Below are 15,356 nucleotides of genomic sequence, written 5' to 3'. Positions count from 1 at the left end.
CCGGATTCAGATTTGAATCAACCAAGTTCCGATTCAAAACTTTCCCTCCCTTTCAGGAGAGGAGCATTTGTATTTCAAAATCCTGTGGCAGAGTCTTTGAAAGTAATTTGCAAACTTCTGTGCCTCTGGGAAAGGCATGCTCAGTCCCGACCCCACCCCACCCCTTCCATGTTGGCACAGGATAGCTTCCGAGCTCACAATGCTGTTGAAAAGAAAACAAAGATGTCTGGTGGGGAAATGAACTATACCATGTAGGCAGAGTCTGATTTCCCCCAGGGGTCCTCACATCTCCACCTCCTCCGCAGAACCAGCAATCCACTGAGTAGGTCCTCCCTGCGAGGCCTATGCCCTAACAGGAAGCCCTTTACATGGGGAGCCAACTCTGTAGTCAAAGGTGTTAAGATGAAGGATCGATATTTACCAACAACCAGCGTTTTTGTTGGGGGGGGGATGGGGGGAGGAAAGGGGCAACGTGGTTACCATAGAAACGTTGTGAGCTTCAAGCGACTGTCATGAGGTGAAAAAAATACCCTTAAAATAAATACCAGAAAAGGTATATTTATAAATCTCTTTATAAACACCTATCTTTTCTCAGGGTAAGTGTGTTTTTAAAGCTATAGATATTTTTTTAAACCTGGGGGAACTTTCATGACAGAATTTTTCTTTATTACAGAGACAGTGCCGAGGAGGATAGTAAGTACAGGCTAAGCCCAGCTCACGGGGCTGAGGCAGAGTATCGGTACATCACTACCAGCCCAGTCTACACGGGGACATAGGGAGACCTCATCTCACAAAACATCAAAAATAGATAATCGAACACACACACACACACACACACACACACACCATGAATTGCTCCTGCCCCTTTCTAAGGACTGAACCTTGGTCTTGCCTACACTAGCCAATAGTCTACCACTGTGAGCTGTACAGTTAGATTTTGCTCAGCTATAGCTTTGAAATGTACACCGCACTTGAATGGATTCAAAACCAATAAAATACTACTTGTTTGGGACCCAAAGCACAAATTTTATGTCTGAGTTGTGCAATTTACTTCTAGACAGATCAGTACGCCGTAATTTTATTTTATTTTGATCACACAGATGGAAAGCCCTTGGGCACAGAGCTGGCCTGGCTCCAGGGATGCTCCATTGGCATTTGCCTTCTCAAAAACAGAGCCGCAGCTGTCTGAAGCAGTGCCCAGATGAGTCAGTTTCAGGACCTCTCTTTCGGCTTAAGACAGACACACGAGATAGTTCTGGCCAGAAATACACTGAAGCCCCTGAACAGGGGAATCCTGGAGACAGTGCTGCATACGCTCACAATTCTGTAACTTGTGACCAGAGACACTGACCTCCTGTCACATGAGTGTCTTTCCAAGAATTCATGGGTGGCACACAGCTTTGGAAGAGAAAGTTACCACGTCTCCAAAGCAAAAGGAGGTCTTGCTTGGAACCTTGGAAAAAAATAACATTTTCCTCCAGAGCAAAGGGCAGGCCTGTCTGCAGTCTGGGTAAGATGTGAGGTCCGTTAGCTCACGGGTCATCTCCTCTGAAGCAGCCACTGCTTAGGCAAGTTCTCTTACAGGACCATCTGCACCCCTGTGGTAGTCAGAGCTAGAGGGACTGCTACCAACATGCTGGTGTCTGTGTGTGGGGGAGTATAAGTGTGTGTGTTTTGTGTGTGTGTGTGTATGGTGTATATGTGTATATGTGTGTGGTGTATATGTATGTATAAATGTTTGCATATGTGTTATATATGTGTGTGAAGAGTGTGTGGATACATATGTGTGTAGAGCATGCAAATGTGTGGTGTATATATATACATATGCATGTGTTTGATGTATGTTGTAGATGTGTGTATGATGTGTGGGACTTATGTATATGGGTAGTATACATATGTTTGTGTGATGTATAGTTGTGTGTGTGGTATATGTGTGTGTTGTATATGTTGTATATATGTGTATTGTGTATGTGTGTGGTGCATAGTTGTGTGTGTGGTATATGTGTGTGTGTTGTATATGTTGTCTATGTGTGCACTGTGTATTCATGTGGTATATGTGTGTATTTGTATGTGGTGTATATGTTGTATATGTGTGTATTGTGTATGTGGGGTGTATGTGTGCATGGCACATATGAGCTTCAAGTGTCCTTCTTTGCCATTCTCTACCCCATTCCCATGAGGCAGACTATTGTCATTAAACTTAAGGCTCCCATTTTTTTTCTGGCTAAAATCAGCAGGTTCCAGTGATCCTTCTGCCTCAGTCTCCTACGCTGGAGTCATGACTGCACAGCCCAGCTTTTATGGGAGTCCTAAGACTACTCTGGTCTTCATGCCTAAGAAGCAAGTACTTGTAACCCCTGAACCATCGCTCCAGCATGTGTGGGCACACACACACACACACACACACACACACAAGCACATGCACCCAGAGTGACCAAATTCAAATGTTCCCAAGAGATTATGTATGAGAAAAAAATGAATTATTGCTTTTTGGTACAGTTTCTGTGAAGACTTTTTTAAATAAAAAAGTTCTAGAAATCGTAATAGTCACACAACACCAAAGATGTGCTTGCACTTAAGAATGATTAAAATTGCCAGGAATGATGGTACACAACTTTATTTCCAGTTTTCAGGAGGCAAGCAGATATCTGTGTGGGTCTACAGCCAGCTTGGTCTACACAACACGTTCTAGGCCAGTCAAAGCCTCATAGTAACTTCCTGTCTAAGAAGGAAATAATGGTTCAGTGATAATATTTATGTTCTACATATTTATCACATTAAAAAATCTGGGGCCGGGAAGATAGCTCATCAAAAGTGTTTCTGTGTCTATGTAAGGGTCTGAGTTTGGTTCCCAAAATCCAAATTTAAATTAAACCAGCAACGACAACAGTGAAGGGTACGGTGGCACACATTTGTAAGCCCAGCTTGGAAAGCACGTGCAGAGGGGTCTCTGGGGCCCGTGGGCAACCCGAGAGAAGCTCTGACTCAGAGAACAAGGCAGTTGGCTTCTAAGGAACAACCTCTGGTATGCTCAAACATATGCACCACAGAAGTGTGTGTGTGTGCAAGTGCCAAGACTCACAGGCAGACAATGCTCTCAGGTAAGGGGTCCAAGTGACCCCCGGTGCTGTCCACCTCATCTGGGACATTTCTTTCCTATCTCTTTTTATTCCAGTTCTTCAGCCCTTGGGAGCATGCTCCAGCTCCCTAAGTGTGTGTTAGTCTGTGGCATGGAAATACTGTAGGATTCCTTCCATCCTGTCATCTGTTTATTTTCCCTTCCTGTGTATTTCATAACATGGTGTGGAGAAGTCTGACTCAGCACCAAACATCGTCTGTACGCTGCTTGCCACTTCCTCGTGACCCACTTTATAACCAGTGGCTCATGCTGGCGTTTGGAGTTCAGGTTTCAAAAGCTTATTCTCTAAAGAACTGAAGTACGTTTCTGAGGGAGAAAGGGAATAAAAGAGACAGTGTCAGAGGGCTGCTGCCAGCCCAAAAGACCCCAGATGGGGTTCTCCAGATTAGCCCCGAGGCTTCCTGTCTTGCTTGCAAAAGCTCCCACACTTTACCCTCTCCTGTTACCCACAACTGTCTCTCCATGTGTTCCTCCGCTCTTACTATCATTTCCCTCCAAGGAGATCCTCCATCTGTCACCAAGTGCTCATCCCTGCTCCTGGGAGACTCCCACCACTGAGCTCTCTCTCTTCCTGTGGTGTACAACCAGGGTCTGGAGCAGGGATTCCAGTTGCCAGATGACCAGCACTGTGGACGCTCCCCCAGATAATTCTGAATTGGACCCTCAGGTTACATTTTAGAACAACACTGAGACCGGGGTGGGGTGGGGTACTTCATGGCCCACTTCAGAGACCACAAAGCATTGAGGGACCCTAGGAAAGGAGACTGGGTTGGTGTGAGAGGTGAAGGGGGAATGCCCTGGACCAATGGGGAAGCACTGCAGGTTCTGGGGCGTAGGGCCATTTCTCACGGAATGGAAGGGCAGACTTTGGGGGCTGCCCCTGCCACCAACAACCTTGAAATGAAGAGGACACTTGCCTCTGTGAGGTAAAGATGGGTGGTGACCGACCTGGTAGCAGAGGTCCTGGACAAGGCCTTGTCCCCCCAGTCTCCCCGTCAGGATAATATTATCTGCTCTAGGGCTGAGTCAACATGTGGAAAAGCCCTCAGTCTGAAATCAGCGTTCAGTAGGTGATAGCTAATGTTACTTTTACTATTCCTGATATATATATATATATACATATATATTCCTAGAAATGGGATTTCTGGGTCAGGGAACCTTGCAAGAATTACTGAAGGTGCTTGTGGAAAGTGTGTAGCTCAGTTTTCCTTTAAAGTGGCTTACTTTGACCATAGGCCACTTTATACCAGTGTACATTTGATCAGGGGCGCCTAGGATAATGTGCCTGAGTGTAACTGCATGGTGGGACATAAATGAACAAAGCAATACATAATAGCCACTGTTTTCTCCCTCGTCCTTCTCTTCCTCTCCAACTTCCTCTGCCTTATCCTTATCCCCTCCCCCCACCGCCTACACACATGCACACACAAGCCTGGAAAGTCCTTCAAAATGACATCTCTTTTCAGGGAATGGGATTACAATGCAGTTTCTTGAAAATGTTGCTCCTGGGTCTTACACTTACCCCTCCTCCAGCACATTCATCTAATAATACCTGGTCCAGAGTCAAGCAGATTATCAGGGCTGGAGCTGAGTGACCATCACAGAACCACAGAGTCGGAGGGGTGGCTGAAGGGGTCCAGATAACTAGAAAACACAGCAGGAGAGCTCAGATACTGAAGATGAGAGAAGAGAACCCCAAAGCAGTGGCAAGGTCACCAACTGAGCCTTCCATGTCTGGCTCACTTGGAAGGCCATGGCAGAGGGATGGGCAGAGGAGCTCACAGGATCTGCCCCACAGTGGCGTGGAAGCCCGGTGCCTGGAAGGAATGAGGACGCAGATTGCCTCTCTGCTGTGCCTGCTTACCTTGGCATGTGTCTCCCAGCAGAAGGCTGCCTTTTATGCTGGTGAGTTCCAAGCTGGTGGATAAACCCGCCTGGAAACAACTCTAAGATCTCAGTTTGGAGTGAATCATTGAAGTGTTTTCTTTTTTTTAAAGTTCTTGCCTTGCTTAGTGTATTAGATGACTGTAATACCCTTGAAAACAGTGTTGTTGTTGGTTTTTTTTTTTTTTTTTTTTTCTTTTTTAGCAAGCTGAGACCCTCTAACTTTCCCAACATCCATTTTCCTACTGTTATTGAAATTGACTTTTTGGAGAAGTACTTTGAGAAATTCCTGTGTTTCTGAAAGCTTTGGATTTTTTTTTTTTTTTTTTACATTTCCTCCATTCCAGTGTATGGCGACTTGTCCATCCACCTCACCTTCACCTCATCCCTCCCTCCCTCCCTCCCTCCCTCATTCCACCTCTCCTTCACCTGCCTCCCATGAGTCTCTGTCCCGTTTAGAATGTAAGCATCACCTTGGGATCCAATTGGAAACTAAAGAGGCCTGGGGAGAGGGTTCGGTGGTCACGTGCCACAGTACAAGCTTGAGGACATGAGTTCACATCCCCAGAGTCTGCGTACAACTCAGGCAGAAATGGTGGGATCAGGTTCAGTAGGAGACTGACTCAAAACATAAAGCTGATACTCAGTTAAAGAAGCTATCCCCATGTCAACTTCCAGCTTCCACACACACACCTAACTCTCTCTCTGTCTCTCTCTGTGTCTCTCTCCCTCTGTGTGTGTTTCTGTGTGTCTGTGTGTATGCTCGCACACGCGTGCATGCGTGCGTCTGTCTGTGTCTCTCTTTGTCTGCCTGCCTCTCTCTGTCATACACACACACACACACACACACCATTGAAAAGAACTTTTCTTTTTCTGGTTCAAAAAGATACAGGCAAAGAGAGAATGCCCAGGGATCAAGGATAAACAGGCTGACAATGTCTTGTGTTTATTTTAACCTCAAAGAAATGGGAATGGGGAACTGAGATCAGAGCCAGCGGCCTGTACTCCTCCTCAGATCTCCTTCCCTCAATGTAACTGACAACCAAAGCCGCTCAGAACAGCTTGTGTGTATTGCTGTTACTGCCAACAAACCCACCCAAAGGAAATCATATCATGTTTTAATAATGTTATATTCCTTTTTCAAAAGAAGAGGCCTGAAAGAGTGAGACACCAGTGTGGTGCCAGCTGCTTGAAGATGTGAAGTTTCCAATGAGCCCAGTGTTGGGATATTCAACACTGGAGCCCTAGAACAGGGCTGCCAGAGTAAACTCGGAAAAGGCAGTGGGCTCCAAAATGCCTGGGACCAAGCGGAGCATGCGCGCTGAGCGTGGGCACTTACAGTGAGGACACAGAAGCCACAGCACCCAAAGAGACTTCAGGATGCAACTCCACTACCTCTCTCCTCACCTTTCTCCCAGAAGACTCTTCTGGAAAATAGCCTCTAATCTGGGAGGCCAGAGCGTATGTCAGAAAAGGCCTTACATTGATTCTGACATTGAGGAAAAGGGCCCAGGGGGTTACTGGGCGCTTGGGTTCCTTGGAAGAACTTTGGTTGGGTCTGTGAAAGCTGAGGAAGCCCCATTCACTGCTATGAAGAGAAGAGAAAGCCAACCTATGGGCAGGTGAACCTAGGCAGAATGAAATTCAGGGGACAGGAGAGCTAATCTGTGCTGTCTTCCACCAAAGGGGGCAGAAGGGTAGGGAGGAGGGAGGGTAGGTTCTCTTAGTGAGTTCAGGGCTTCTGTAACCGCAATCTTTTCCACCCACACCATCTAGCTCGTGACTTAATTATCCCATTTATACAGCTCTATGTCTGCCACATGGCTGGTTACCTCTCCTCAGTTTCATACATCTGATACTCTGAGTCTGGGTGGCAAGTCTTCCTGCCTATTTCCCAGAGTTCCTCTCTCTCTTTGACAAAAGTCCCACCTTCTAATCGTGCCTCACCTTATTAGCCATCATATTTTTATTGACAGGTGATGCTTCCACACAGAAGAGATTATCCCAACAGGCCTCAATGACAGTCTCTGCAAGACTGAGAACAACTGACGTCTCCCTCCTCAGCCCTACCAAGCCTTGATTTGCTCCCGTTTCATACCAGCTCTCTCTTAGTGGTTCTCAGCTGCTTCGGTTTCCAATGGCACCAACCTGCAGCCTTCAACACTTCTTTCCTGGAGTTCAGATTCCTGCATCCCTCCCTGTGTGGTGATATGAATGAAAATGGTCCCCATAGGCTCATAGGAAGTTCTACTTCTTGGAGGAAATGTGTCACTCAGGTGGGCTTCGAGGTTTCAAAAGTTTAAGCCAAGCCCGGTGTCTCTCTCTCTCTTCCTCTTGCCTGCTATCAGCTTCCTCTCTCCAGCACAGCGTTAGCCTACATGCAGCCATGCTTCCCACCATGGTGATAATGGAGTAAACCTCTGAACTGTAAGCCAACCCCAGTTAAATGCTATCCTTTTAAGAGTTGCTGTGGCCATGGTGCCTCTTCACAAAAATAGAAACATGAACTAAGACACCATGACCACATCCTTCCAGACATCTCATTGCTACCTCAAAACCCAAGCTGCCTGCTGGCTAAATTCTGCCTTCTACCTAAACACACCCTGGATGCTCTTATCTACTGAGCAGTGGGGCTAGGAATCGTACACCCATCCCACCACCTAGAAGCCTTGGGCATACTTCTCAGCTTGTAATTTACTAAACCCTCTCAGCTTGACTCCTAAGCCACCAACCATTATAATTTATCTGTTCTTCCCTCCGTCTCTCTTGCTGGGTAAATTTTAGTACAGTGGAGGAATTGCCGTGAGGAGGCCACTGAGATCATCCTCCTCAGTCCAAAAGTGTTCTCAGCCTCTGAGAGTGTGACCAGTATCTCTACCAGTATCCACAACTTCTTCAGACTTGTTCCCCCCCCCTCAGGAATATCCTCAGCCCTTCTGGAGTGTTCTTAGCCCCATGAGAGTGTTCTCAGCCTTTCAAGGATGTTCTCAAGCCTCCTTAGATGTTTTCTCGGCTACCCTCCCCCACCCTGGGGCAGTGGGGAGGTATCCTCAACCCTTAAGGCAGTTTCAGCCCCTTAGGCTATCTGCTCTGCACCTCCTATCTTGGGTGGGAGGGGTGCCCTCTTGTGTGAGAGCTGGGAGAGTCAGAAGGTAGTCCAACTATCAGGAGATCACCATGCTATGCAGAAACCCAAGACAAAGGGAGAGAGGGAGACCCAGGCAGTTAAGTAGAGGCATCAGAGAGTCAAGTAAAAAAGGCTTTGTTTTGTTTGTGAGTGTTAAGACCCCAGTTGGCACTCTATAGACAGAACCACCCAGCTGCACTCAACTCAAACTGTAGAACTATGGGAACTGATAAACTGGAGGTAAGCCACTTGGTTTTGAGGGTGGCTAATTCTGTAGCAATGGCTGAATGAGCCGCCTAGTGCAGCTGCCTGCCTTCTGCTTTATGCCCCGACCACGCAGACGGCTTGTAGGCCCTGGATCCTTGATGCTGACTCTCTCCACTCATCTTGTCCAGCTAGAAGCTCCTTTCTCACCTTTATTTTTTGTCTACCCAACTTCATCTCCACTTCTGTGTCACCTCTTTTTGCTCCCACAGATTCCCGCAGCTGTCTCCCCAACACCAAATGGGACAGGCTCTCTGGGTGGATTGAGCATCTTATACAACAGAGACTCACTTCTGATGGAAGTGTGAGGAAGCTCCTTAACTTCCGGGTTCTCAGAATCAGGGTTCTGTTCTGTCTTCACTGGCTGGAAACAAGCCACTTGCTTCTTTTGTTCTTTTTTTCTTTTTCTTTTTCCCTGCTTTCAAATGTGCCTTTCTTCTTTGTGATCACCTTAAGGCTACAACAGGGTGTCTTTGTCACTAGCCTCACACACATGTCCCAGACAGAAAGAAGCATCAAGTCCCAGAATCCATATCTAGAAATCACCACTTACCAAGAATCCTCAGATTTCCACTCATCACAAGGACATCCGCAGCTAAGCAGAGTCCAGAGCAAACGCCTAGGAGAACTTCAACTTTGACCTGGAAGTACTCACTACCTGCATCTGTCTGCCTGTGGAGACCAAGGAGAAAACCAATGACTACTGACTAACAGTGTCTGCCTCACTCTCCGCCTATGGAAAAGGGTTAGAAACTCCCTTGACGAGCTGTTTGAACTTCAGAGAGATTGCAGACAAACCTTCTTAGTAGCAGAGGCAGAGCAGCAGCCAGGAATAGCGATGGTATTCGTACATTTTCAGAAGCAGCCTTTAGCAGCAGGTTTCCCAGAGGAGCAGAAGATGTGTTGTAGAGACGAGCGTCTGCCTCTGTGTAAATTTACTTCTTGGTTAGTAGATCTTTTCTTGATAGTCTATTGAAGTGATAATAAATCCAGCCGGACTGTCATGTGACCCTTCACGTACATGTGACACATGACAAACAAGGCTTGGAAAGGAACATGAGGCAGATTGGCAGTTTGGATGCTCTGTGGCTACAGGGCTGCATATTTGTTCTCTGATTCATGGAAAAATACACAGCACATAGATGTCAGCCATGGTTTTAAAAGATCTCAGACTGGAGACTTTAAGAATCAAGTCCCAAGGTCTTTTTGTCATGGGCTACAAAGCTCACCTGGAACTTGCTTTATATCTGCAGCTTCCTTTACCACACACAGCTTCTTTTTAAAGGACATGAGTGACAACTTTTGCAAGATTTTTTTTTCTTTCTAAGGAAGAGTGCAAGCTGACTTTAAAAGTGAGCATTGGCTTATGGTCCTAAAATGTTCAAGAGTAGAGTTTCACTTCTGATGGCTCCAACCGCTCAAATGAAGGATTAACGGGTATCTCTATTGTTAGACATGTCCTTCTGTAGACAGGTCCCCTGAAGTTTCAGAATGAGAGCCCATCAGTTTGGGGTCCCTATCGGAAAGAAGAGGCCCTGTTGCCTGTCATTCATTTTTAAAGTAAATTAATCACTTAAAAAAATAAAAACAAAACTCTCAAACTAGTTCAATCTGAAACACAAGCTTACCCCAGAATCAATTACCAATCACTGTGCTAAGGAAATATGTTTCTCTTATTGCCCAGACTGGACCACTGCCTACCTTATAGCCCAGGTTAGGCCAATCTCTCTTCAGCTGCATAAGCTGAGGGTAGGTGAAAGAACAGTCCGGATGTTCCTGTGAGCAGGAGAGCCAGCTAAGACCAGCCCTACAAAAGGGTGTGATTAGATACAGGTACAACTGGGATTGCAAAGATCACCGTAACTCGGGGGCTGGCGACAAGGCCCTGTTGTTAATGCAGAGGACCTGCATTCGGATCTCCAACACCCAGGCAAAAACTGTTCTTTTCAATGTCACCCCAGCCCGGAAGAGCAGAGATGGGCACTTCCTGGGAGATGAAGGGCAGTCACATCCGTGTGAGCCAGGTTCAGTGAGAGAACCAGTTCCAAAAACAAGGTAGAGAGTGACTGAGGAAGAGACTGACTTTTCCACATGTACACACACACACAATACTAGTGACACCCTTTTTAAAAGATTATCTATTTTTATGTGTATTGGTGTCTGAGAGTGTCAGATTCCCAGGGACTGGAGTTGCAGACATTTGTGAGCCTCCATGTGCTTGCTGAGAGTTGAACTCGGGACCTGTGGAAGAGCAGTCAGTGTTCTTAACCACTGGGCTATCTCTCCAGCCCAATTCCCTTTTCTAAATGTCAATGTTCAGCTCATGCTTCAGGTCTATTTCAAATGTCAGCACAGATAGATCTCCCTAATAAGATCAATGTTTCCATCAGAGATTCGTCTTTTCTCTCACTGTGGGTATCACATCTTCCTTTGCATTACAGAGTCATGTTTGTCCATTTGTCTCCACTCAGGTCAGAGCTGGGCCTGCCTCACGTCCTCACCGAGGATGAAAGCTGCCAGCTGCTGGCTCTGCCCTAATGTGACCAGACCTGGGCATGTAAGGAATGCAAGACAGAGAGAACTCACATGACTTCCTCCTGAAGCAGCTTCTGGGGATGTGCCCAGGAGTGGTACAGCTGGGTCTTGAGGTAGAATGATTGACAAACTTCTGAGAAACTACCAAATTGATTTTCAGAGTGGCTATACACAGGAGTGGCGGAGTGTTCCCCTTTCTCCACATCCTTGCCAGCATCTGCCGTCACCTGAGTTTTTGATTTTAGCCATTCTGATGGGTGTAAGGTACAGTATCAGAGTTGGTCTGGTTTGCATTTCCCTGGTAACTAAGGACATTAAGCATTTCTTTAGGTGCTTCTCGACCATTCGAGATTCTTCTGTTGAGAATTCTCTGTTTAGCTCTGTACCACCTTTTTAACTGGGTTATTTGGAGTGTTGGTGTCTAGCTTCTTGGGTTTTTTTAAAAAAAATTGGAATAATAGCCCTCTGTCAGATACAGGGCTGGTGAAGATCTTTTCCCAATCTGTAAACTGTCATTTTGTCCTGATGATGGTGTTCTTTGCCTTACGAAAGCTTTTCAGTTTCATGAGGTCCCATTATTATTATTAATTTTGACCTTAGTATCTGAGCCACTGTTGTTCTGTTCAGGAAGTTGTCTCCTGTACCAATGAGCTCAAGGCTATCCCCCACTTTCTGTTCTATTAGATTAAGTGTATCTGGTTTTACACACTGAAGAGAAGGGGGAGAATTGGGAGAGGACTCCTGTGAGGACTAGGAGGAGAAGAAGGGCTGACATTGGTTTGTAAAGGAATAAATAAATGAATTTAATTAAAAAAAGAAATGAAAACCATCTGCAAAAAGAAACTGGATTTGAGAAAGCAGGCTGATTCTTCCTCCTCCTCCTCCTCCTCCTCCTCCTCCTCCTCCTCCTTCTCCTCCTCTTCCTCCTCTTCTTCCTCTTCCTCCTCTTCTTCCTCCTCCTCTTCTTCCTCCTCCTCTTCTTTCTCCTCCTCCTTCTCCTCTTCCTCCTCTTCTTCTTCCTCTTCCTCTTCTTCTTCCTCCTCCTCTTCTTCCTCCTCCTCCTCTTCTTCTTCCTCTTCCTCTTCTTCTTCCTCCTCCTCTTCTTCCTCCTCCTCCACCTCTTCTTCCTCCTTCTCCTCCTCTTCTTCCTCCTCCTCTTTCTCCTCCTCCTCGTCCTATTCCTCCAGTCAGAGGGAACTCTTTATATAGTTTGTGAAACCTAAAATGGAGTTGATAATATACTCAAACCCTAAGGTGGAGGAAGCTTACACATTTCATACTCTGAAAGGGACAGGGATGGGGTGTGAGATGCCCACACCCATTCAAGGAGGAAAATTGAAAATCCAGGGACACCTTTATACCTCCCCTGTGCCTGAGGAACCTCATCAACAAGTCCAGCGCCTTCCTGTGCTGGCTATTCTTTTTACAAGTTGTCTATTTCCTCTTCCATCCACAGTGGCCCCATTCAAGGACACTGCCCTTGGGAGGAAGAGGGACCCGACATGCCTAGAACCTCACTTCAGCCTTGCTTGCAAGCACCTTCAGCCTCCCCTTCAGTGCTTCCTGTTCAACTCAACAGGTTCTAATTATATGAACCAATATTTGCTTACTATTAAACCGTGTTTATTCTCGTAAAAGGCAAACTTTCAAAGACAGGGGTTAAGCAAACCCCAGAAAAAAATCTCAATGTTTATGCCAAGGCACGTCTGTTTCCCTCCTCTCGGGGTTTCTCATTGCCCCATCATTACGGATATTTGCCTTTCAGACAATTTGCCCCAACTCTTCCCCTTATGAAGGACAAATGTTCTCTCTTTCACTTCCTGTCTTGCCTGGTGGAGCAGGGATAGGCTGGTTTTCCCTCAGATGCCACATCTTGCTATGCGGAAATGGCCCCTGTTGGCTCCTGACTAGCGGGGAGAGAGCCCCCTCAGGGCTGCGGGGGTGCTTCCCCTGTGTGGCTTCTGAGTCATGTTTCTGAGCCAGAAGCTGAGAACTTTCTGAGCTGCTGAGGTGTGTTGTTTCCCAGTTCTCAGCAAGCATCTCACACAGTTCGTCTCACTGCCAAGTTTCTCCCTCACGATTCTGAGATGTTTGTCCCCAGACATGACCATTTCCCATAATGAAAAGAGCCTGAGGGAGAAAAAGCATCAGAACTCAAGTGCTGTAAAGATGGAAAAGCTAGAAGACGTCCTTAAACATGATAGAGACCCAGGGACCCATGTTGTGGGTACTTGCTGGAGTCCTACATTCTCATTTTGAATTTAATGATAATTTAGCCACACACACCCCCAAGATACACACACACTCACACACACACACACACACACACACACACACGGCTGCTCACACTGTAGATCATCTTGGGAAAGTTAGCAAACAAAACAAAACAAAAAAACAAAAACAAAAAAAACCCCTCAGTCTCCGTCGATAGACTACCAGGAAGTAAGCCATGTTATCCACAAAGCAGGCTGAAGGAGGAACATGTGACCACCCTTCTAACACCACAGAGCCCCCATACAGATTACCCCCAATTTAAACCACACTAGAAATTCTTAGTGCAGTAGATCTCGAACAAGGCGAGATACGCCCTTCCTCTTCTACGAACTGGTTCCGTGACGGCAGAACGAAAGCTGGGGCTTTGATCTACATCACCCGATATAAATAACTGTCTCTGCTGACCTCACCCCGACTTCCTCAAAACTCCAAGACTTCCTTTCCCTCCCAAAATGTGTGAGAAAACACACCTGTTCCTTTGAAAACTGGCACACTGGCTGCTCCCGCATCAATTTCTCTCTGATATTGCTGAAGCGGTCCTGAAGAAAGCCCAAAGGATTGGCCCTTAGGGAGAGGTTGAACTTCACTACAAGATTCTGCATCATCTTTCCGCACAAAAGCACAAATCTGAATATGTGAGTCTTAAAATCAAAGGGAAATCTTTAATCGCAGCCTTTCTGCTGCTGTAAACAACCCAGCCATAAAACTTGCCCATGAAGAAAACCTTGTAATCACACATGTACAACACACATACACACACACACACACACACACACACACACACACACACGGGGGGAGGGCTTGGCCAGATATGAAGAGCAAGAGCAGAGAGGAGCCCATTGCTTCCAGAACAAGTGCCAGCAAATCCTTAGAATGGGAAACTACAAAGGCAAACAGCAAGACTTGTCATTTCAGGCCCCTTGGAGTACACTGCTGGAACTCAGCCAACAAAGCAATCTTCCAGAAAAGCAGCCCAGCCGGTTGCATAGTCAGACCTGCAGCCTCAACCAGGCTCTTTGTCAAGAGAAGGGGGATGTTGCCACTCCCCACCCTACCCAGACTCCAGTCCCACAACCTGTTAACCAAGGTAAGAAGACAGCAGTCTTCGTTCACCACAAGCGTGTAGGGAAGAGGAGGGTGTGAGCACGGGGCGCTGGAGGAGGGGAGAGGGTAAGAGCACCGTGCGTGCGCTGAGCCTTCTGGAGAGTCTGCACACAGCCATGTGACTGACTGACTATGCACTGAGCACAGTTCTGCCATGCCTGACCTGACTCAGATTAGGCAGAGAACGAAGCAGCTTCAAACATACTTCCTCCTCCTATGACCCCAGCGCCAATCCCTCAGCCAAGCCAAGCCAAAAAAAAAAAAAGGTTTCCTCTGGTCAGCTTTGCCTGAGGAGGTCATTACAGGAAGCCAGCCTAGGGGTTGTAAATTCAAGATAGAAACAGAGCACATACGTAATCTAAGATTCCTGCTTAGATTAAGGGGGGCTGAAGCCTAGGGAAAGAGGGGGCTTCCTAATCTGTGTGACCTCAGGCTACTTGGAGGTTCCAGGATGAAGCCTTTCTTCTGCTAAGCACACAAACTCATGTGTGGCCACATTCTGTGCTCTAAGAGCAAGCGAGTAGACAGTGGCTGAGGGCTTCCAAACACAGCATACACAGCCACACCTCTCAACACCAACCTCAACGAGACCATAACAAGTGTCACTTAAGAGAGACTTGGGAGTGGAAAAAGTGAGCTTTAAATGTTTTTATAGTTTCTTATCTCTTTGATGTTATCCTCTGTTCTGAGATGTTAAGAATAGTTACTAAGAGGTCTGAGCAGTCAATGGTTTAATTTTGTCCATTCCCCTGAGGGCTAGATAATTAATTAGTCTCTGTTTCTCACCCTCCAAAAATAAAATCTGGACTGATCTGACTAGAAACCATGAAGTGAAAATCAAAAACACAATGAGTCTTTGAAGGAAAGGAAGGAGAAGTGTTACAACTTGAGACAGAAGAGAGCTTTCTGAGCAAGCTATGAAGTGCAGAAAACATAAAGAAAAACAGTTGCAGATGTGATTACCTGAAGGTGTTAAACTCGGCAGAAGACATAGTACAAACGAAAGCTAGGAGAAATTACACCAGAAAC

The 15,356-nt window shown here is 46.4% G+C and overlaps 1 long non-coding RNA gene across 2 annotated transcripts; it reads right to left on the bottom strand.

Moving 5' to 3' along the window:
* Positions 1–2,612: 2,612 nt before the first annotated feature.
* Positions 2,613–9,373, bottom strand: LOC308431463. 2 transcript variants are annotated; one of them, XR_013975373.1, is made up of 4 exons: positions 9,213–9,373; positions 8,968–9,086; positions 4,662–4,783; positions 2,613–3,445 (listed from the first exon to the last, which is right to left on the bottom strand). It is a non-coding gene; the product is annotated as an uncharacterized lncRNA (long non-coding RNA). The 2 variants fall into 2 exon arrangements; XR_013975374.1 differs by having other exon boundaries at positions 4,692–4,783.
* Between the last annotated feature and the right edge of the window lie 5,983 nt (positions 9,374–15,356).

The sequence above is a fragment of the Micromys minutus genome, assembly GCF_963924665.1.
Source record: "Micromys minutus genome assembly, chromosome: 1".
Taxonomy (NCBI): Eukaryota; Metazoa; Chordata; class Mammalia; order Rodentia; family Muridae; genus Micromys; species Micromys minutus.
The sequence above is the reverse complement of the archived record's forward strand: the minus strand, read 5'-3'. Positions and strand labels throughout refer to the sequence as shown.